The following is a 21,509-nucleotide window of genomic DNA, read 5'->3' on the forward strand; positions in this document are numbered from 1 at the left end:
TTGATTCTGAAGTCTGACACTCTCACTATTCAAAATTTGACAGTCCTTAGTTCTTACTCTCATCTTCATTTTAATCTAAGGGCAAGCAGAATTTTAAACTAGATGAAGTCTATTTACCACTTCCCATTTTTTTCCTTTTTGTGCTCGTTTTCTGCCTTGAGATGTTCTCTCTAACACACAGAAAACCTAGCATCCTCAAGTTCTCTGTACCCCTTCCCCTACCAAAACAGCTAAGTGACCTTGGGATAAACGAATTCACACTGTTACTATCACCAGTGATATTTTAAAGGAGTGTAATCTAAAGCATGGCTCAGCAAACATTTTCTCAAAAGGCCAGATGGTAAATATTTTCCACCTCACAGGCCATAGGATCTCTGCTGCAAGTATTCAGCTTTGCCTTTACAACACAGCCATAGACCAAACACAAATCGTGTGGTTGTGTTCCAATAAAACTTTATTTACAAAGCAGGCAGTGGGCTGAATTAGGCCTGTGGGCTGTAGCTTGTCAATCCCTGATCTAAAGCAATGGGGCTATAAGTGGTGGAATGCCAGGTGTCAAGGAAGAGCTGTAGGGAGAAATTAGTTTTTACAAGATTAGGGGAGTTCAGTTGGCCAGAAGACCTCTCTGATATTCTTCAACCACTTTTGATTTTCTTAAAATTCACTTGTTCATTTGTTCATGCATTCATTCAGCCCTCAAGCTTTTGATTGAAAAAATGCTTACCCCCTCTGTCAGGAGCTCTGTAAGCAAGAACAACTCTGCTCTTTGCTTGGGGTCAGTGGCAACAGTTGCCGCCCCTCAAGACGCTCACTTTGAGTCCTTGCTAACACTCCTGTAGCTGGTTTCAGGCAAGCACCTTCTGATTTCTAATTTCTATGGAATTAGGAATAACCGGCCCCAAGCACAGGAAATAGGTTCTGCTGCTGGAATGTGTATTCAGAATATGACAAATGTGTCTATGATCATGAGACCCATTTTCTACAGTTGAATCAGTACTTAGAGATTAATATGAATTTTGTCCTCCAATAGTTACTTGGCAGGCTTAACCCTCCCAAGATATTGCTATAACTCTGAAAGTTTAAAAAATTACAGAGCATATGGAATGCTATTTATTTATTTTGGAATGTTCTCTTAAAGATTTTTCTAAAATTTATAAATGTAGCTGTTATATTATAGACTGTTAAGAGAACAGAAAGATGAAAATAACATCATATATAATCCTAAGACCCGGACCACAAGTGGGAAGTGCCTGGCACAGTAACTGGTGCATAATAGGTGCTCAGGAAGTATTTGTTGAATGAATGAATAGATGTATATTTCTTATGAAAATCCAGTGAGTGGCAAGTCTTTATCCAATCCAATGAGTGGCAAGTCTTTATCCTTCAAGGGCAGACTTCATGTTGGGAAATAGCCAATAGCCCTTCTATGTCAAGCGTGTTCATCAAGCTGAGGCTGTCCACTGATCTGAGTTTTAACCTTGTGCAAGTGGGACCTGTAGATATGTAGACCTTTAGGCATCTACTCTAGCCGGAAGGTGTGCCCTGCTGGTCCCTTATCCATACCCAATGTATCCAGTTTTTGACACATTGCTTGGATTAGAGGATTATTTTGGTTTTGTGTAGCTGCAATCTTGGTTTTACAAGAGACTCACCAGTTAATGTAGCTGTGTGAATTTGGGACTTAATTTCCCAATGTTTCTAATGAAAGTGTTCAATTAAATCATCATAGAGTCTCCCTATACCACTAAAGTTACTCAATTCCAGAAGTGAACCCAAACAGCCATACCTCATTTTCACATTTTATTTTATTTTAATTTTTTTGGCCATGCCGCATGGCTTGCAAGATCCTAGTTCCCCGACCAGGGATTGAACCCGGGCCCTCAGCAGTGAAAGCATTGAGTCCTAACCACTGGACTGCCAGAGAATTCCTGCATTTTCCCATTTTAAAAGCATCCTAGCAAATATGCTAGAAATCCAGAATGTCGCAGTCTCAGGACTGAATAGATATTAGGTTTTATTTCTAAATTAATTTTTAAAGTTATTTATAAAACTAATACTAATCAATGCAGAAAACTTGAAACACAAGGAACAGAAATATTAAAAATATTATATATATTCAGAATATTGTGTCATTAGCCCACCCAGAGATAATCACTACATATATAGATGAATCTATGTTTACTAAAAAATAATATCAATTTTGTCTACAGATAGGAATATATAACATAGAGATTTAAAAAATGAAATTATGCCCTACATGCTTTATGACCTCCTTTCATCTGGCAATATATTGAATATATATATGAATATTTGTATATATATATGAATATTTCCAGTATTTATTCTTCTATTGAATTTTATAGAACATGATTTTTGTAAAAGACTGGAGGGTGTTCCATTGGATATTTAGGACAATGGCAATATTTCCAGATCCAACTTTCCCCTTCTATAGAGCAAAACAGCTAGTGCCCACAGAGTCCCATGAAACTATATCACCATCCCATCTTCTTTTCTTTTCTTTTTTTTTTTATAAATTTATTTATTTATTTTTGTCTGTGACAGGTCTTTGTTGCTGCGTGCGGGCTTTCTCTAGTTGCGGTGAGCGGGGGCTACTCTTCATTGCAGTGCACGGGTTTCCCTTTGCGGTGGCTTCTCTCATTGCGGAGCACGGGCTCTAGGCATGCGGGCTTCAGTAGTTGTGGCATGCGGGCTCAGTAGTTGTTGCTCACGGGCTCTAGAGCGCAGGCTCAGTAGTTGTGGCCTTTGGGCTTAGTTGCTCTGCGGCATGTGGGATCTTCCCGGACCAGGGATTGAACCTGTGTCCTCTGCATGGGCAGGTGGATTCTTAACCACTGCGCCACCAGGGAAGTCCCCCATCTTCTTTTCTTTCTCTTTCTTCTCGTTTTCCTTTTCCCCTTCTCTCTTCTTTTTCTTCCTTCCTCTCTTTCTTCTTCTCCTTCCTCTTTCTCTTCTGTTCCCTTCTCTTATTTCCTCATCTTTTTTTTTTTTTGGTGGAGATGCTGGGGATTGAACCTGGGGCCTCATGCACCTCATTTTCATTTGATGTTATAATTGGGCTGGTCATTTGCAGAGATGTCAGGCCAGTAAACACAGTGTGTGTGTGTGTGTGTGTGTGTGTGTTTTGATGGCTACACTTCTGGCCTTAAGTCGGATGAGGCATTAAAGGCACATCTTGGAGACAATCTCTGAAAGTCAATCAGTTCTTGGGGAGTCATGACCTCCTTGAAGGCATTCAAGGTGGTAGATATGGGTTTAATATGGGAAGGTTTTCTTTCTTTAGATTAGAGACGTACAGGATTGAATTGAGCCATCTTGAGTGGTGAATTTCCTGTTACTGGTTGCATTCAAACAGAGGCTAACGGACCACTTACTACCGGCATTATCATGTTTCCAGACAAAAAAAATCATGTCTAAGCTAAAAATTTTGGTCCTGCACCAGATTTACCCTGAGGCTCCCCCAAACATTTCAGTCTGGTTACTCCTCTAGGTTAGATTCAATGATCTCTAACTTTTTCCATGTACAGATGGTTCCTCACTTACAATGGTTCGACTTAATGATTTTTTGCCTTTACCATGGTGCAAAAGCGATAGGAATTCAGTCGAAACCGTACTTCAAATTTTGAATTTTGATCTTTTTCCAGGCTAATGATATGAGTTATGATCCTCTTTTGTGATGCTGGGCAGTGGCAGTGAGCCACAGCTCCCAGTCAGCCGCATGATCACCAGGATAAAAAACCAATACACTGGGGCTTCCCTGGTGGCGCAGTGGTTGAGAATCTGCCTGCTAATGCAGGGGACACGGGTTCGAGCCCTGGTCTGGGAAGATCCCACATGCCACGGAGCAGCTGGGCCCGTGAGCCACAATTGCTGAGCCTGCGCGTCTGGAGCCTGTGCCCCGCGACGGGAGGGGCCGCGATAGAGAAAGGCCCGCGCACCGCGATGAAGAGTGGCCCCCGCTTGCCGCAACTGGAGAAAGCCCTCGCACGAACCGAAGACCCAACACAGCCAAAAATAAATAAATAAATAAATAAATAAATAAATAAGAAAATCCTTAAAAAAAAAAAAAAAAAAACCAATACACTTAAAACCATTCTGTACCCACACAACCATTCTGTTTTTCACTTTCAGTACAGGATTTAAAAAATTACATGAAATATGCAATGCTTTAAAAAAAAATAGACTTTGTGTTATATGATTTTGTCCAACTGTAGGCTAGGATTTATCAAGATACAACCTCATTGTAAGTAGATGAAGATCTGTATTAGATTCTCTGATTGTATGACTCTGTGACATAGGCCTTTATGTAAGGCACTACTATTTAACTTCCCGAAATTGATGCTAATAAAAAACTTGGATGGGAAAGGAGGTTCAACTAATTGCAAATAATGAGATTTCAGTCTATCTGGGAATTTCAATTGTTCAGGCTTTCCCTAACCCTCCTTTCTATGGATATGTGATGGGATGTCTTAATGACAAAAGTATTAAATGACACTCGTGGAGGCACGTAAGGGAAGATATGCACACACGTTCTAGATGGACAGATGTTAGTCTCTACCTGCATGCTTGAACAAGCGGCTAGGTCCTGTATGAAATGTCACGCTAAAGACCCTTTAAATGCCTTGACTGAGCAATTTGGCCTTACCCCATTTTCTCATTTCAAAATGTTTCAGGTTCTTTTTGCTCCGTGAAATGCATGAAAGCTGCTTCTGACCACAGAGACTAATGTGCTGTCCCTTTTATCCCCAAAACGGGCTCCCAATTGGTTCCAGGGAAAGTGATTTCCCCAAACCTGGCTGCCAACCGTAATTGGCTTATATGTGACCCATCCATTTCCACATGCTTGTTAGAGCTGGATGTGGAGTCTCTCAGTCCCTCCCAGGCAGCTGGACAGGGGCAGTAGATATGAGCAGGTATGCTGGTAGAACCCCTGGAGTTGAGTGGTCCATTCCTGCACTCATGACCTGTTGGATGCAGTAGACACGACGTGGAGCCTGCCTTTGAAACCAGGCAGACATTGGGAAACATTGGAGGAAAATAGATCCCATCTTTCTTCTCCTCTTACTTCTGTCTCCCTCTTCTTTTCTCTCTCTGTCCACTGTTCGCAGCAGCAAGAAACTGTACAAACTAGAGCCAGATTGCTTGGATTTGAACCTAGCTCTGCCATCTAATAGCCATGTCACCTTGGGCAAGCTTCTCAGAATTCCACTGCCTCGGTCTCCTCACCTGTAAAATGGGGACAATAGTAGTACTTTTGTTACCGAATGCAAGTCCTTGTGCCCGACGCACAGTGAGGCCAAACAATACCAAAACGTCAGAGTTTGGAGCAGAGAAAGGTTTATTGCAGGGCCATGCAAGGAGATGGGTGGCTCATGCCTTAAAACCCCCAAACTCCTTGAAGGCTTTCAGCAGAGTTCTTTTATAGGAAAGATCGGGGAGGGGCGGGTTAGTTGTTGCAAACTTCTTGGTGTCAGATCCTTTGCTCTTGTAGCTGTCCATGTAGGTCAGGTCACGGTCAGGTCACAATGTTCAAAATAAATGTTATCCTTGTTCTGCAACTTTTTATCTAAAGGTGTAATATTCTTTTTTTTTAAAATTTATTTAATTTATTTATATTTGGCTGGGTTGGGTCTTCATTGCTGCACACGGGCTTTCTCTAGTTGCAGCGAGCGGGGGCTACTCTTCATTGCAGTGTGCGGGCTTCTCATTGGAGTGGCTTCTCCTGTTGCGGAGCACGGGCTCTAGGCACGCGGGCTTCAGTAGTTGCAGCATGCGGGCTCTAGAGCACAGGCTCAGTAGTTGTGGCTCGCGGGCTCTAGAGCACAGGCTCAGTAGTTGTGGCACACGGGTTTAGTTGCTCCGCGGCATGTGGGATCTTCCTGGATCAGGGCTCGAACCCGTGTCCCCTGCATTGGCAGGCGGATTCTTAACCACTGAGCCACCAGGGAAGTCCCTAAAGGTATAATATTCTTAAAGGTCATAGTTTTGAGAAGTATACAAGAAAGGAAAGGGGAGGCATTAAATTCTGTCTCCATGTCTCCTTGTGGCTTTTAACACTTAACAAATCCCATAAGTAAAGTAACATCATTACCCCTCATTTTACTTGTTCAAGGTCCCAAGGATCGACTTTCACCCTCCAAGGTCCAGGCCCTGGCTAAGAGAAGGGGGTCCCTACGCGGGCCAGTTACCCGGCCCGGGAGTGTTCGTCCAGCACCCAGTTGGGGTCCACCCACCAGTGCCCAGGCCCTGCTGGAGAGGCAGCTCTCAGCTGGCGGTGCCCTCAGGACCAGGTCCCCAGACCCCACCCAGCCGTCATCACTGAGGGAGCCAGGCACCCAGGACCCAGCCAGCCCTTAGGCTCCTCAGGCACCCCCAGGTGGCAGAGTAGGACTCCTAACGGCTGAGCGCTAAGGGTCTCGCAATAACAGTCTCGCCTAATGGACGAGCGCCCCCTCCATTACACTTCTCCCCTTTTCTTTGATACTCCTCAGTCTTGAGGGGAACAGGTGTTGGACAAGGAGGGGAACAGGTGTTGGACAAGAAGGGGAATCATGTTTTGGATAGAGAGGTTAATCATAAACTCGGCAGAGGAACTGAGTTTTAGGGGGGCTGGATTTCAACCTCCAGTCCTGTTTCATCCTCCTCCAAGTCTTTCAGGGAATGGGGCAAGAGCGAACCCTCTGGCTAGTGGCTGTGAGCTAACCGCTGCAGGCCCACGCTGCCCCTGTTACACGTTCCTTACAGCGCTGGGAGGACCAAACTGGTTAATGTGAGTGCAACACTTAGGACAGTGCCTGGCAAGTCAGGAGGGCTCTCATGTGTTTGTGTTTGGTAATACTGATTCAAGGAACTCAACACCCACTGGAACCTGAGCAGGGGCTGGGTGCTGGGTGACCACAGCCATCCAGAGGCTGCAGCAGCTGAGCCCCAGGAGACATGATTGACGTTTCCTTATTCTCTGTCTCCTCCTTTCCCGTATTTCTTCCCCTCCCCCTTTCTTCTTTTCTGTTTCCTGTTGCCATGGTAACAAATTATCACAAACTTTCTGGCTAAAACAACACAAGTTGATTATCTTACAGTTTTGTAGGTCAAAAGTCTCACTAAAAAAAAAATATCAAGGTGTTGACAGGGCTGCATTCCTTCTGGAGGCTCTCGGGGAGAATTTGTTTCCCTGCCTTTTCCAGCTTCCAGAGGCTGCCCCCATTCCTTGGCTCATGGCCTCCTTCACATCACTGTGACTTCTGCTCCAATTGAAACATCTTCTCTGACTCTCTTGTTTCCTTATTTCCCATATAAGGACCCTTGTGGTTGGATTGCACCCATTTGGATGATCCAGGATAATCAATCCACTCAAGATCCTTGATCACACCTACAAAGTCCCTTTTGCCATATAAAGTAGCATATTCACAGGTTCCAGGGTTAGGACATGGACATTGGGGCGCTGTTATTCTACCGACCACACTCTTCACCTTCTCTTCCTTCCTTTTCAAAATGCTTTTTCTGTTCATAAACTTTCTTGATCTGATGTGAGTCCTCAGGGAAGCTTGGTTCTAAGCCTGACACTTCCACCAACTTGCCCCACGTGTGACCTTGGGTAAGAACTCCCACCTCCGTAGCACAAGGAGTTGGACTTTTGTGTTAGTTAGGGTTTTCCAGAGAAACAGAACCAAAAGAAGATATACATAAAATAAATGTTTTATGTATATACTTGTTATGATGAATTGGCTGACATGATTATGGAGACTGAGAAATCCCATGATCTGCTGTCTGCAAGCTGGAAAAGCTGGTGACATAATTCAGTCTGAGTCTGAAGGCCTGAAAACAGGCTTTCCAAAGGTATGTATAAATTCTACTCTAAGGGCAGGAGAAAATCCATATCCCAGCTCACGCAGGCAGGAAGGAAGGGGATGGCATCCTCTCTCCCCCCACTTTTTATTCTATTCAGCCCTCAAGGGGTGGGATGAATCCCACCCACCTTGGGGAAGGTGATCTACTTTACTGAGTCCATTGATTCAAATGCTGATCTCATCCAGAAACACCCTCACAGGCACACCCAGACATAATGTTTAATCTGGGCACCCCACGGCGCAGTCAAGCTGACACATAAAATTACCTGTCACAACTCATCCTGCAGTGCCCGATTTCAGGTGTGCAAAAACACCACTTCCTTGATTTTCTTTTAACGAGTCTGATTAAATTGATCTGATTCTGATGCTGCTGAGCTCCCACCTTGCATCTTGCTGGGAAATTCATTCTGCTTTTTGGAGCTTTCCTTGTTCCTGGTGGGTCAAAGCTTGTGGCATCTCAGAATACACACACATCAGGCAGGTTGCTCCAGTTTTCACATCGTTGGCCTCTAATGCCACCTCCGAGATGCCCATTTTCCTAGACTGTGTGGTCCCTTTAGGTGTCACATATGCAGCAAGGAAAGCTTGGTGGTCTTGATGGCCTCCATGCCCAGTCCCCAGTCACCATGGGTGCGCCTCATAGCTCTTCTTACTTGAGGCTTAACCACCTCAGGAAACAGGGTCTGAGGCCCTGGACCCACTGACCCCCATTCTGTCCCCAGTCTGGGGATTCTCTCCTAAGTGTTTCACTCTTGCTATACTTGGTATAATCTTGTCAAAGGGCTTTTAACGAAATCCAGGAAGAGAAGTTTCTTGTGGGCAACTTCAGTTTTGGGCTTTCCAACATCAACTCCTCCTGAAACAAAAGGGTCTACTGCCAGAGAATGAATGGGTTTCCCCCAAACTTTTATGTTGTAGCCTAATCCCCAATGTGATGGTGTTAGAAGATGGGGCCTTTTGGAGGTGATTAGCTCATGAAGGAGGAGCCCTCATAAGTGTGATTAGTGCCCTTATAAAAGAGACCCCAGAGAGCTCCCTTGCCCCTTCTGCCATGTGAGGACACAATGAAAAGACAACTGTCTGAATTAGGAATTGGGCTCTCATGAGACATTGAATCCGGGCGGGGTGGTGGGGTACCCTGATTTTGGACTTCCCAGCCTCCAGAACTGTAAGAAATAAGTTTCTGTTTCTTATAAGCCACCCAGTCTATGGTTTTCTGTGATAGCAGCCCGAATGGACCAAAGTCTGCTTGGAAAAAATATACATTGGGGCTTCCCTGGTGATGCAGTGGTTGAGAGTCTGCCTGCTGGTGCAGGGGACACGGGTTCGAGCCCTGGTCTGGGAAGATCCCACATGCCGCGGAGCAACTAGGCCCGTGAGCCACAACTACTGAGCCTGCGTGTCTGGAGCCTGTGCTCCGCAACAAGAGAGGCCGCGATAGTGAAGAGGCTCGCACACTGCGATGAAGAGCGGCCCCGCTTGCCGCAACTAGAGAAAGCCTTCGCACAGAAACAAAGACTCAACATAGCCAAAAATAAATATAAAAATAAATAAATAAATAAATATTTAAAAAAAATATATAAATTGAACAAGTATAAGTTAATGGATCAATAAATTATCCTGCCCCAAATGGTCCTCCGTTGGTTTTCCACAGAGCCCCATGCTTCCTCAGAGCTGGGATCAAGTGGGTGGAATTCTACACTTGCCTCCCTCACTTCAACCAGAGCAGCTGCTCTGATGTTGGTTTTATGTATTGCAGATTCTCCTAGGATTTTTTTATAAAAGAAGGATGCTATGGTTAAAAAATATTTGAAAGCACTGGAGTAGATGATCTCTAGGGCCTCAGCCAGTTCTAAGGGGCACAATTTTTGTGCTTTTCAGCAAACTCAGCAGCCTTATGAAGGAATCACTTCTTCTCTATCATCTGGCTTTCTGTTTAACCAGAACCCCCTGTTAATAAAGGGATCTATATGATATATCCACAGCACAATAACCTTTGCTCTTAACAATGCAGTTTATGATCTAGGACTATTTCATCAAAGGGGATGAACATTTAAGCACGATAGTATACATATATATATATATGGTGTGTGTATTTGATTGTGCTTAAATGTTCATCTATATATCAATACATTTATAAAAATGATAACTGCATAGTCATGGAAGAAAAGATTCAAAAATACAGAGCAATATAAGAAGAAAATAGAGATGAGATTACCAATAATTCCGGATTGATCACTGTTAACATTTGGGGGTATTTTCTTCTAATATTTAAAAATTAAGTACACAATGTATACACAAATATTAAAACAAAATAGGGAGCATGCAATATTTGTAGTTTTATGTGTTAACTTTTCATAAAATACTGTTATTTCATGAGCATTTTCTCATGTTTTAAATTTTATAAAAAAACATGATTTTAATGACGTTATAAGACTATAATATAGATGTTTCATAATTTCTTCATGAGTTTCCCTATTATTGGACATTTGAAATATTTCTGATTTGTCATGATTATTAAGCTTTTGCGAAACACATCCATAGACAAATCTTTACTTACATCTTTAAGTGTTTCTTACATAGATTCAAAGATGTGAATTAACTGAATTAAAGGACATACTTTTTTTTTCCCCAAAGGCTCTTGAGACATATTTCTAAAATATCTTCCAAAAAGTTTATATCATTTTACATTTCCATCAGCTTTGTTGGAGTCTTGGTCTCAACAAATCTTTATCAAAATTTTGTTAATTAAAAAAAAAAAAAAAAGGGACTTCCCTGGTAGCCCAGTGGTTAAGACTCTGCACTTCCACTGCAGGGGGCATGGGTTCAATCCCTAGTCGGGGAACTAAGATCCCTCAGGCCACACGGCGTGTCCCCGCCCCACCCATAATAAAACAAAATAAAATTTTGTTAATTGTTGGGTGAACTGTTAATCAGAGTTTTAGCGCCATATGTAATTTATTAGACTCTCATACTTTAAAATGTGACAACCTATGTAGCTTTCAAATTAATGGAAAATTCCAGCATTTCCAACAGAGAATTTTTTCCTGAAAAATGAAGGATGTAAAAATAAGAACAGGGCTAAAATAAACCAGAGTATTGATATATAAAAGTGGAAAAAGAGAAAAAAAATGAGAAAATGAAGTCTTCTAGTCCTGATGGACCCACATTCCAGCTCCCTCTTTCTCTCACTTTAAAACACAGTGGTTGTCGGGCAGTGTGGACTTCTATCAGGCTAGTAAAAATATCTGGGGGCTAATGGTTAGTTAGGGTCTGTCCTGAATCCAGCCCAGTGGTTCTTTATGTGTTAACTCAGGGATTTAGGTTATAAATCCATCGGGAAAGAACACGGAAAGCCGATCCATGAATCTAATCCACTTTCCCAAATCCCACAGCAGGACGGCCAGAGATGTCGCATCTGCCCAGTAGAAAGAAGCCTCTGTGTCCCTTTCCAAACTTGCATTAGTTCTTGGATCTCTCAGGAGGCTGCGGGGGCAGTTTTTTCCTCTGCTTTACAACTCGGTGACCTCAGATTCCAGGAATAGAGGTGATCCTGGGGATTCTGTTCTCGACCTGGTTTGCTCTAAGTCAATAAATAACAAGAGGCCTTTTTTCTCCCAGCATATTACAATGCCTGTAAAGTTTCTTTTAAAATGCTTTAACACAATTAATGGGATAGTAGGCATGTGCCAGGTAACTTGCCTGGTGTCAGGTAAAACACTGTCAGTGTGCACAGATTGGGGTGAACACCTACACAAGGAGCCAGACTCCAGAAGTCGCTACTGTAAGTCCTCTTCCATCCTTTAGAGATCACTAGCAATGGATTTGCTAATTAGCATACTGGTATAAAAAATGGATTTTTATTGGCGAATCTAGTGACTGTTAATTAATTTGATGAATGTTCGAAATGAGCTTCAGATAGGCAGCTTGGGTTAAAATGTGTAAAGACGTTCCCCTTCCCTGCATGAACCTAGCAAGTCTTGTAGCCTGTACCTTTAGGGATGTCACCTGCACTGGATCCTTAAGCAGTCCTGTGTCCAGCCATTGACTTAGGAGGATTTCTGATGATTCTAGCAGGCAGTTGTAAAAGTCTGTTCTAATCCGCTTTGAGCAAACTTTTCACACAAGGAAAGTTTGGAGTCCCTGAAAAGTCAGAAAACTGGGACTTCATCATGGTCCTGCTTTGCTAATGAATGTTTATTTAATTAATGTTGGGAGTTGTGACTGTTGGCAACCCAGGTCAACAGGCTACAGCTTCAGCTTTTCTTCTGCTAAATCAGAGATCACAGGGGTGTCAGTGCAGGGTTAGTTAGAATTAGGCAATGTCTGTTGGCCATCCTTTTTCTCCTGACATGATGGCTAGCCAGCTGTCCAAGATCTGCTTCTGATTTGATTTAGAAAAACTTACCTGAGTTCTGAGAGCAATTCTGGTTCTGATATGGAGCAGGGCCCTGTGGGGCTCCTGGGCACAAAGCCTTTCTGTGTTCCCTATTTCTTTGATTACAGGAAACAGCCTTCATTCAGCCTCCAAGACCTTTCCTGAGTTCAAATGGGCAGATCCAAGCAGTTGTTAATTAGGGAAGGGAGGAGAGGCAAGACCAGGGAGAAACAAACAATCAAGAGCAGCCCTGGGGCAAGGTCCTGTTTCCCTATCAATGGATACACACAACAATATGTTTGAGCTATTTTGCAGACACTGAAACCCCCTCCAGGTGGGAGAAGTTAACGATTAATGATGGTATGCTGCACACAAGCATGTAGATCCCAGATCAGTTGGACCTGAAGGTTGATGCTGACTCCTACTTACCTTACCACCAACCCATCAGAAGAATGTCCACGAGCTGATCACACCCTCTTTGAACAATTACTATAAAACTTCTCACTATCCTCTCCAAGTGGGTACACATAGTTTTTCAAGGCAGGAGCCCACCGTGTCCCCCTTTGCCTGGCAAAGTAAAAAAGCTATCCTTTTCTACTTCACCCAAAACTCTTGTCTCCGAGATTTGATTCTGCACCAGTGTACAGAGAAGCTGAGCTTTCAGCCTCAGTTCTTTAAACACAAAAAAAGAAAAAGAAAAAAATAGAAAAAAATAAAGAAGCAGAGAGAGAGAGAGAGGGAGAGAGAGAGGGAGGGAAGAGAGAAAGAGAAGAGGTTGACTACTAGTTTTTAGGCTTCTGTGTGTAATTTAAATTTTGATGGATCCCTTCAATTTTAGGCATCCATAATGGCTGTAATATGGCAAGACAAATAAAAAGAACCTGTTCTGGAACACAGAGGCACTTGGTCCCTGGTTGGCTGTGTCAAGTTACTGAAAGGCCAGGCTGGCTGTGACACTGAGCTCCTCATTTGCATTTCTAACTGTGACCTGAGGGCTTGTCAAATGTATGAACAGAGACGGTAGCTTTCCGAATGGCATACCTGTGACCTTTTCCCGTCACCGCCTCCTGAGAACATGTTAGGAAAAGTTTTCTAACTTAATCGGTAAGAAAGACCAGATTAGAATAATAAGCTTGAAAAATTTCACAACATTATTTTCCTGTTACACATCTAAATTTAGTGTCTGACACATAGTGGGTAACTACTAAATGTTTGTGAAATGAATGAATAAAATTTGTTTTTGAGCTTAGTGGACCAAATCTATCTTTTTGTCTGAATTTGAAATATTTGTTTTTTTAAAGTCTAGAAAACATATTTGTCAATGTCCTATGTTTCTGTACAACTGCTGCTACTAATGAATAACAATGTTAATAGATAATATCTGTTATTTCCTGGTGCTAGGAACTTGACTTTGTACACATTATATAATTTAACTCTCACAGTAACTCAATTCTCTTATTACTCTCAATTTTAGATGAGGACACCAAGATTTCAAGAGATTAAGTAGCTTGATCAAAGGCACATGACTAGGAAGTAGTTGTTTTACTTGAACGCAGGCAGTCTGCCTCGAGATCCCATGCTCTTAATCCCCAAGCCAAATTGCCCCTCTCATTTTTAGGAATTGTTAATGCCTTCATTCTGTAATGTCTTCTTCTTCTTTTTTAAAAAAATTTATTTTATTTATTTGTGTTTGGCTGCGTTGGGTCTTCGTTGTGGTGCGCAGGCTTCTCATTGCTGTGGCTTCTCTTGTTGCGGAGCACGGGCTCTAGGCGCATGAGCTTTAGTAGTTGTGGCACGCAGGCTCAGTAGTTGTGGCTCTTGGGCTCTAGAACGCAGGTTCAGTAGTTGTGGCACACGGGCTTAGTTGCTCCACAGCATGTGGGGATCTTCCCGGACCAGGGCTCAAACCTGTGTCCCCTGCATTGGCAGGCGGATTCTTAACCACTGCGCCACCAGGGAAGTCCCTATAATGTCTTCTTAAAGGAAGAATTTGGAGTGTCTCTTTTTTTGCAACCCTTTAACTCGGGATTCCTTGTTATTTATAGGGTTGATTGTTAACGTTCAGATTGAAAAAGTTAGTGTGCGTCTCAACCTTAGCACCTGTGAAGATTAAATCTGTGATAGCAAGAATAATAACCATGTATTGAGTGAATACTATACACCAGACACTTCATACACATTATTGCTAATCCTCACAAACAACTCTGAGAAACTATTTGTTACTTCTTCGCTGCCATTTGCAGATGAAGAAACTGAGGCTCACAGAGGTTACGTAAATTGCTTTGGGTCACCTCCCCTCCTGCTAGCAAAATTGGGATTTGACACAGATCTGTGAGATGTTCAAGTTTCTCCTGTTCTAGATGGTGCTCATGACCATTCTTGGTACTAATGTAGCGCTGACATGGGCTACTATATAAGTTTTCTCTGCAAGACTTTCTGTGGAACACCCAGTTGAATCTGACAGTGTCCTGTCTGGATGGAAGTAGTCTGATATTTGCCATGGACCTGCCCGGGCTATTTCTCCAAACCTTGATTGTCTGTATTTATACTGACATGAAGAATCCCACTGTTAGGGGAAGGATGGCTCAGCTAAGCCTCCAGGTAGGGCTGGGCAGCCTCCAGTTCTCATCTTGACTTGGATTAGTACTCTTACCAGTAATAAAAAATTAATTTTAGCACTTGAGCTAATTGGAATAAAAAAATGTGACACCCAAGACAGAAATAAGCCTAATGAAGCCCATTAAATAATTTAATGATTACATAATTATGTTCATTTAAAATGCAGGAATTGATCATTCTCAAATTAATTTTACCATCTCTGTACTTTTTAGAGCACATTTATTTTGAACAAAATGAAGGATTAGTTTCATTTCTGATGGGCACTCTGCCATTAATAATCATGTCCCATTATAATGAGAAAATGTTGTGTTTTGAATAAGTTCATGTGACCATATATTTCCAGATAACAGACAAGCTTGTTCAGTGGAGAGATTTCAGCTATTGAAAGGGTCTTTCTTACTAATTTGAATCATAAAATGAGTAAGTAGAGGACTGATGTGCTCAGCGAGCAGAAATATAGATGAGAAAATCTGGTGCAATCCAGCTAATTAGGGGCTGGATCAGAGTGTTCTGGAAGCTCCAAACCAGTTTGCCAGATCAGGCATTATGAGATAGCAAAGGCTAAAAAGCCTTCATAATAGACATATATTGAACGCTTTTCTAGCATCTTTTCCTTCTCCCTTTCTAATCGTTCCTAATTTCTATTTGGGAATCCCTCTCATTTTGAGGTAGACGACTTCTCAGGTTTCAGGAGTAAAGCATATGATCTACTGAGCCAATCACTGCGTTTCATCCTCTGGCCACAGTGATTGGTACAGAGGTGGTGGACATGTGACCTAAGGCCATCCAATCAGAATGAATCTCAGGATCATTCTAGGGGATCCTGGGACAGGCTCCTCTTTTTCTTTGGCTATGAGTGAAGAAGCAGGCTGGCAGCACTTAAGATGTAGTTGAACTGAAGGAGGCAGAATCAAGAGACAGGAGGAAATCAGAACTTGGTGACATTGCTAAGCTCCAGGATAAAGGCTTTCCTGAATCTATCTCTAGGCCTTTCCATTACGGATGCCAATAAATCCCTTCTATTGTTGAAGACATTGTTGCTTGCAACTGAAAGCATCCTAGGCAAGGCAGAGTTTAATAGGTTATGGGATTTTTCTTTACAGCTATACACCTTATGGCTATGGAGTCGTGGAGTTTCATTCCTGTAAGAGACTTTTAGGGTCACCAGTTTCAACAGGGGTGCTACATAACAATCTGAGAAGTTGATTTGTGGTCTTACATGCGTTTCTTGCATTTGTAGAGCATTTTACGTTTTCCAGGGCGTTTTCGGAATGCTTCGGATACTCAGGACTAAGTTTCTCTGTAAGGGAGGCAGGGACGGGCAGGGTTAGTTGTGAGGTGAGACGCTTTTTGTCATCAGAAAGATGTCACATCAAATCCCAGCTCTTCTACTGTATAATCTGGGCTCTTCCTGTACCCGTAAAATGGGCGTGATAGTTACTTTGTAAGGTCTTTTTAAAAAAAAAAATGTGTGTGTGAAAATTGGAAAGGAGAATGTTTATGAAAGTATGCAAACGAAGCATAATCCTGGTCAACTTTGTTTAATCTTTTTTTTGGAACCAAGAGGGCCTTGATGGGCCAGTAGTTCTTTTCCCACTCTTTGTCCCCACCCTTAGAGGCTCAGGGATTTGTTTCCTGTGAAAATGCAACTATCTCTGCGGGATCTATTGGTCAGTTACACTTTGGCGAAAATGTTAAGTTGTTAACAGTAATTTGTTCGTTAGGATCCATGAGAGAGGGAAATAAGCAGCTTTTGCTTAAGAATCAAAAGGTTAGAGGTTAGAAGGCATGTTCCTGAATCCCTGAGAGAGTGCTCCGAAGAAAGAGAAAAGGCACAGAACAGCGACAAATACCTGCTTTTGCAGGCAAAATTTGGAGCCTTCTTTAGGGCGTCTGAAACATACAAATATCATCGGTGTCTCTGTGGAGCCAGACCACAAATGATGAGCTTTTCCTTAAGAGTTTAGGAGCACAGTCTAATTATTACAAGGCACTTTCTGGTAGCTTCTCTGTAGGGCCTGACAGTGATGTTCTTGTGCCAAACATGAAAAATACACATCATTTTATAAAGGCTGATTGACTATGTCATAGGCCCTGGGGACTTTTTTTTTTTTTTCTTCCACATTTGTTGTTGTTGTTTTAAACCAAAAGGAAATCTACTTGCTCCCATATCTGAAAATTCTAGGGAGTCACTGACTTCAGTCATGGCTGGATCCAGGTGCCCGACATCACCGGGAACACTCTCTCTCCATCTTGGTTTTCTTGGTGTTGGCATTGTTTTCAAACAGATGTCCCCAGGTGATGGCAAAGATGACTATCAGCAGTCCCAGGGCTACCAGCTTAGCTAACTGCTTTTACGTATGTAATCTTCCATTCTCTATGCAAGTTTGCCAGGTACCAGATGAAGAAACTGAGGCTCAGAGAGGTTTAGTGAAAGTCACCAAGTAAGGACAGAGCCCCCTGCCCCATTCATATAGTGAAGTCCTAATCCTCAGGACCTCAGAATGTGACCTTATTTGGAGATAGGGTTTTTACGGAGGTAATCAAATTTAAAATGAAGTGATTAGCATGGTCCCTAATCCAAACCTTACATAAAGGGGAAATTTGGAGACAGACACGCACATAGAGGGAGGACGATGTAAAGAGATATAGGGAGAAGATGCACCTACAAGCTCAGGAGGGAGACTTGGAAAGATCCTTCCCTCTCAGCTCTCAGAAGGAACCAACCTTGCCGATACCTTGATTTTGGACTTCTAGCTTACAGAACTATGAGACAAGCAGTTTCTGTTGTTTAAGCCAACCATTTTGTGATACTCTGTTTCAGAGCCCTAGGAAAGTAACACAGAGCCCAAATTTGAATTCAGATCTGACTCCAAAGCCAGTGTTCGTTCTCCTTCATTGCTCCACTTCAAATGTGGTGATGCATGTGGTATCTGTGAGATTTATGAGATGGATTCATTTTCTGAACTGAAAAATACAATATATTTCTGGATGGGACTCTGCAAGTGTCTTCTGCTTTCACAAACCTCTAGAGGAAGAAGAGCATTTTCTACAGGCTGCTGTGCTTGAAAAACTTCAGACAATTCTGTACAAGAAGCAAACACATCCTCTTCATACTGGGTAATTGCTGATGATAATTGAAAGAACATTTAAATTTGTTAAATTTACATGTGTGTGCCCATGATAATAAGAGCTGGTGGCCCTGACAAGCAGGAGAGTTTCCTCTGCTTTCATGCTTTCAATCTAAAGAAGTTTGATATATATATTTATATATATATATATGTACATGTCTAACGGAATCACTTTACTGTACCCCTGAAACTAACGCAACATTGTAAATCAACTATATTTCAATAAAAATTAAGAAAAAAATAAAGAAGCAGTTTGAGCAGCCTAACTCTTCTCCTCCAGGGTCTTGTCACATGTTATGAGATTGTCACAGGATATGTATTCTCTCATTTCCTTAACAAGCATATATGAAGACTCTCATTTGTATGAGTCCCAGTACTTAATGCTACAGAGCAGCGTTATCCAAAATATAGTGCGAGCCACAGAAGTGAGCCAAGTACGCAATTTAAAATTTTCTAGTAAGCACGTTAAAAAAATAAAAAGAAGCAGGTAACATTTATTTTAGTAATGTATCTTATTTATCAATCTGTCAAAGATACTTTCATTTCAAAATGTATTCAATATAAAAATTCTTTTTTTGTATTTTCTTTTTAAAAATTAATTATTTAATTGAAGTATAGTTGATTTACAATGTTGTGTTAATTTCTGCTGTACAGCAAAGTGATTCAGTTATACATATATATACGTTCTTTTATATACTCTTTTGCATTGTGGTTTATCACAGGATAGTGACTATAGTTCCCTGTGCTATACAGTAGGACCTTGTTGTTTAATATAAAAATTCTTAATGTGATATTTTATAGTCCTTTGTCTCACTAAGTCTGAAATCTGGTGTGTGTTTTATACTGATGACCCATCTCCACTTGGACCAACCACATTTCAGATGCTTAATAGCCACATGTGTCTAGAAACTTCTGTGTTGTACAGTGAAGATCTAGAGGATAATGCCATAAAGATGATGGTAGTAATAACAGTAAGAATCATATGACTTCCATTATTTTTGTACCATGTGCCATGAATGTTCTCTACACATACATTGTCTTTTTTCAAGCTTAAGTTTTGAATACATTCATACAATTTAAAATAAAAACATATAAAAATTATATAGAAAAACGTCTTGATCTTAGCCCCCATCTCCTCAGTTCCCACTCCTTCAAAAAGAAAACCTCCCAAAAAACAAGAATCTGTTCTAATAGCTTACTGCATGTCCTTACACTTTCTTTAAGCAAATACGAATAAATATTTTTATTTTCCCTTCTTTCTTTTAACCTAAAGGTAGCAAATTATACACATGCTCTGCATCCTATATTTTTCACTAAACAATTTAGATTTGAGATCTTTTCATATCAGTACATAACTTCTTGGTTCTTTTTCACAGCTGCATTGTATGGAGGTACCAAAATTTAATTAGTCTTCTACTGATGAACATTTGGGCTGTTTTCAGGTCTTGTAACTAAAAGCAATATTACCATGAATATCTTGCACATGAGTCATTTCACATACATGCAAGGATTGTTGGAGAATAAACTCCCAGAAGTAGGATTGCTGGGCCATAAGGTAAATGTATGTAAAATTTGAGAAGATATCGCCAAATTGTCCTCTAAAGGGGTTGTACCAAATTCATGCTTCTACCATCAATGTGTAAAATGTACATGGTGTCTTATTTAATCCTTAAAAAAATTGTGGGAGTTACTTATTATTATACTCATTTTTCAGGTAAAATGAAGGCTCAGGCAGGTTGGGTGACTTACACAGTAATGTTTATGCGTATGGGCAAAATCCAAGATTTAACCCCAGTTCTCTTGTACGTGCGTGCGCTCACACACACACACACACACACACACACACACACACACACCATAATCTTACAAAAAATTAGGAAAGGGACTTCCCCGGTGGCTCAGTGGTTAAGAATCCACCTGCCAATGCAGGGTCATGGGTTCGAGCCCTGGTCCGGGAAGATCCCACATGCCGCAGAGCAACTAAGCCCTTGCACCACAACTACTGAAGCCCGCACTTCTAGAGCCCGTGCTCCCCAACAAAGAGAAGCCACCGCAATGAGAAGCCCGCGCACCGCAACGAAGAGTAGCCCCCACTCTCCGCAACTAGAGAAAGCCCGTGCGCAGCAACGAAGACCCAACGCAGCCAAAAATAAATAAATTAATTAATTAAAAAAAATTAGGAAGTACAATTCAAACAGCTTTTTTTTTTTTTTTTTGAAACATTTGAGAGTCATCTGCCAACTTCACCCCACTCCCACATAGGTGGTCCCTGAGCAGCCTGGTATGAATTTCCCTGATTGACTCTGAAACAACAGTAACAAAAATAAGGACAGTATAGATGAGTTTTTCATAAGATTAAATTTATTTAATATAAGGATGGTACTTTATGGCCTCTCAACTTCTGGTGTGCTCATATGTTCTTTCTTTTATAGAATTATGGGTATGTTAGATCTGGTTAATTTTTACACCTTTTATTATGAAAATTAGCAGCCCTTATAAAAGCAGACTAGTATATTGAGCCCCGATGTACCCAGCACCCAACTTCAACAAATACCAACAAATAAGCAATCTTGTTTTATTTAACCCTCCTATTGCTCCCCCATTTGGATAAATTTAAAACAAAATGTAGACATTATATTACATAATTTTCTCCATAAAGACTTTAGTATGTTTCTTTATAAGACTTTTATTTTAAAAAGAGCAATAGATATGGTTGTTTTAAATGCTTATTTAGATGGCTTTTTATTTTTAAAGTTAGCAATCAAATATTGGTCCCCTCAAAAAATTGTTTTGGAAATATTACTGGTCCATGAAATCCCCAAATCTGGGAATCACTACTGAATTCTGCTGCTGGAAAGACCCTCCTAAGCTTTAGCTGGGATACGGTTGCAACCATGCCTCAGAAGCCTTCAAAATGTAGCTGACCTCGGTTTTCTGAGACTGCAAGCTGATACAATTTTGGGAGTCTCTTTAAGATAAATAATACAAAATCAGGAATACAAAATAGCATTTGAAAGTGAATATACTTTCAGTATGAGAAAAGAACTCACTACAAATTACAAGTCAAAAAGCTGACACCACAAACATCACGGAATCCAGAAAAATAACATAATGTTTTCATTAATGAACTGATTGAACCACCCCGTCACATTTTCCTCCTTATATTCTTTGTCTGCATACACTTTGATTGCCTCTCCATATGACAAAGATATTATAATATCATGTTCAATAGACAGAACACAAGATAATTCAGTTTCTCCTCTAGGATGATTGTTGGAAATTTATGTTTTGTTATTGATGGTGGGTGACTTTACACACGGATAGACTTGCTGTTTGTAGGACTGCTTTGGGTTTGTGCCTTTGTCTGATAAACTGTTTCTGGAGATTGCATCAACAAAGGTACATTTATGTACCTTTATGTAGTCTCTGTACTCTTGAATATATTCCCGATGGGAGAGAAGTTCTGTTGTGATCAGGTGTCAATGAGAACTAAACTTCTGCTTATGAGTTTACACA

Source organism: Balaenoptera acutorostrata, chromosome 19 (genome assembly GCF_949987535.1).
Source record: "Balaenoptera acutorostrata chromosome 19, mBalAcu1.1, whole genome shotgun sequence".
Lineage (NCBI taxonomy): Eukaryota > Metazoa > Chordata > Mammalia > Artiodactyla > Balaenopteridae > Balaenoptera > Balaenoptera acutorostrata.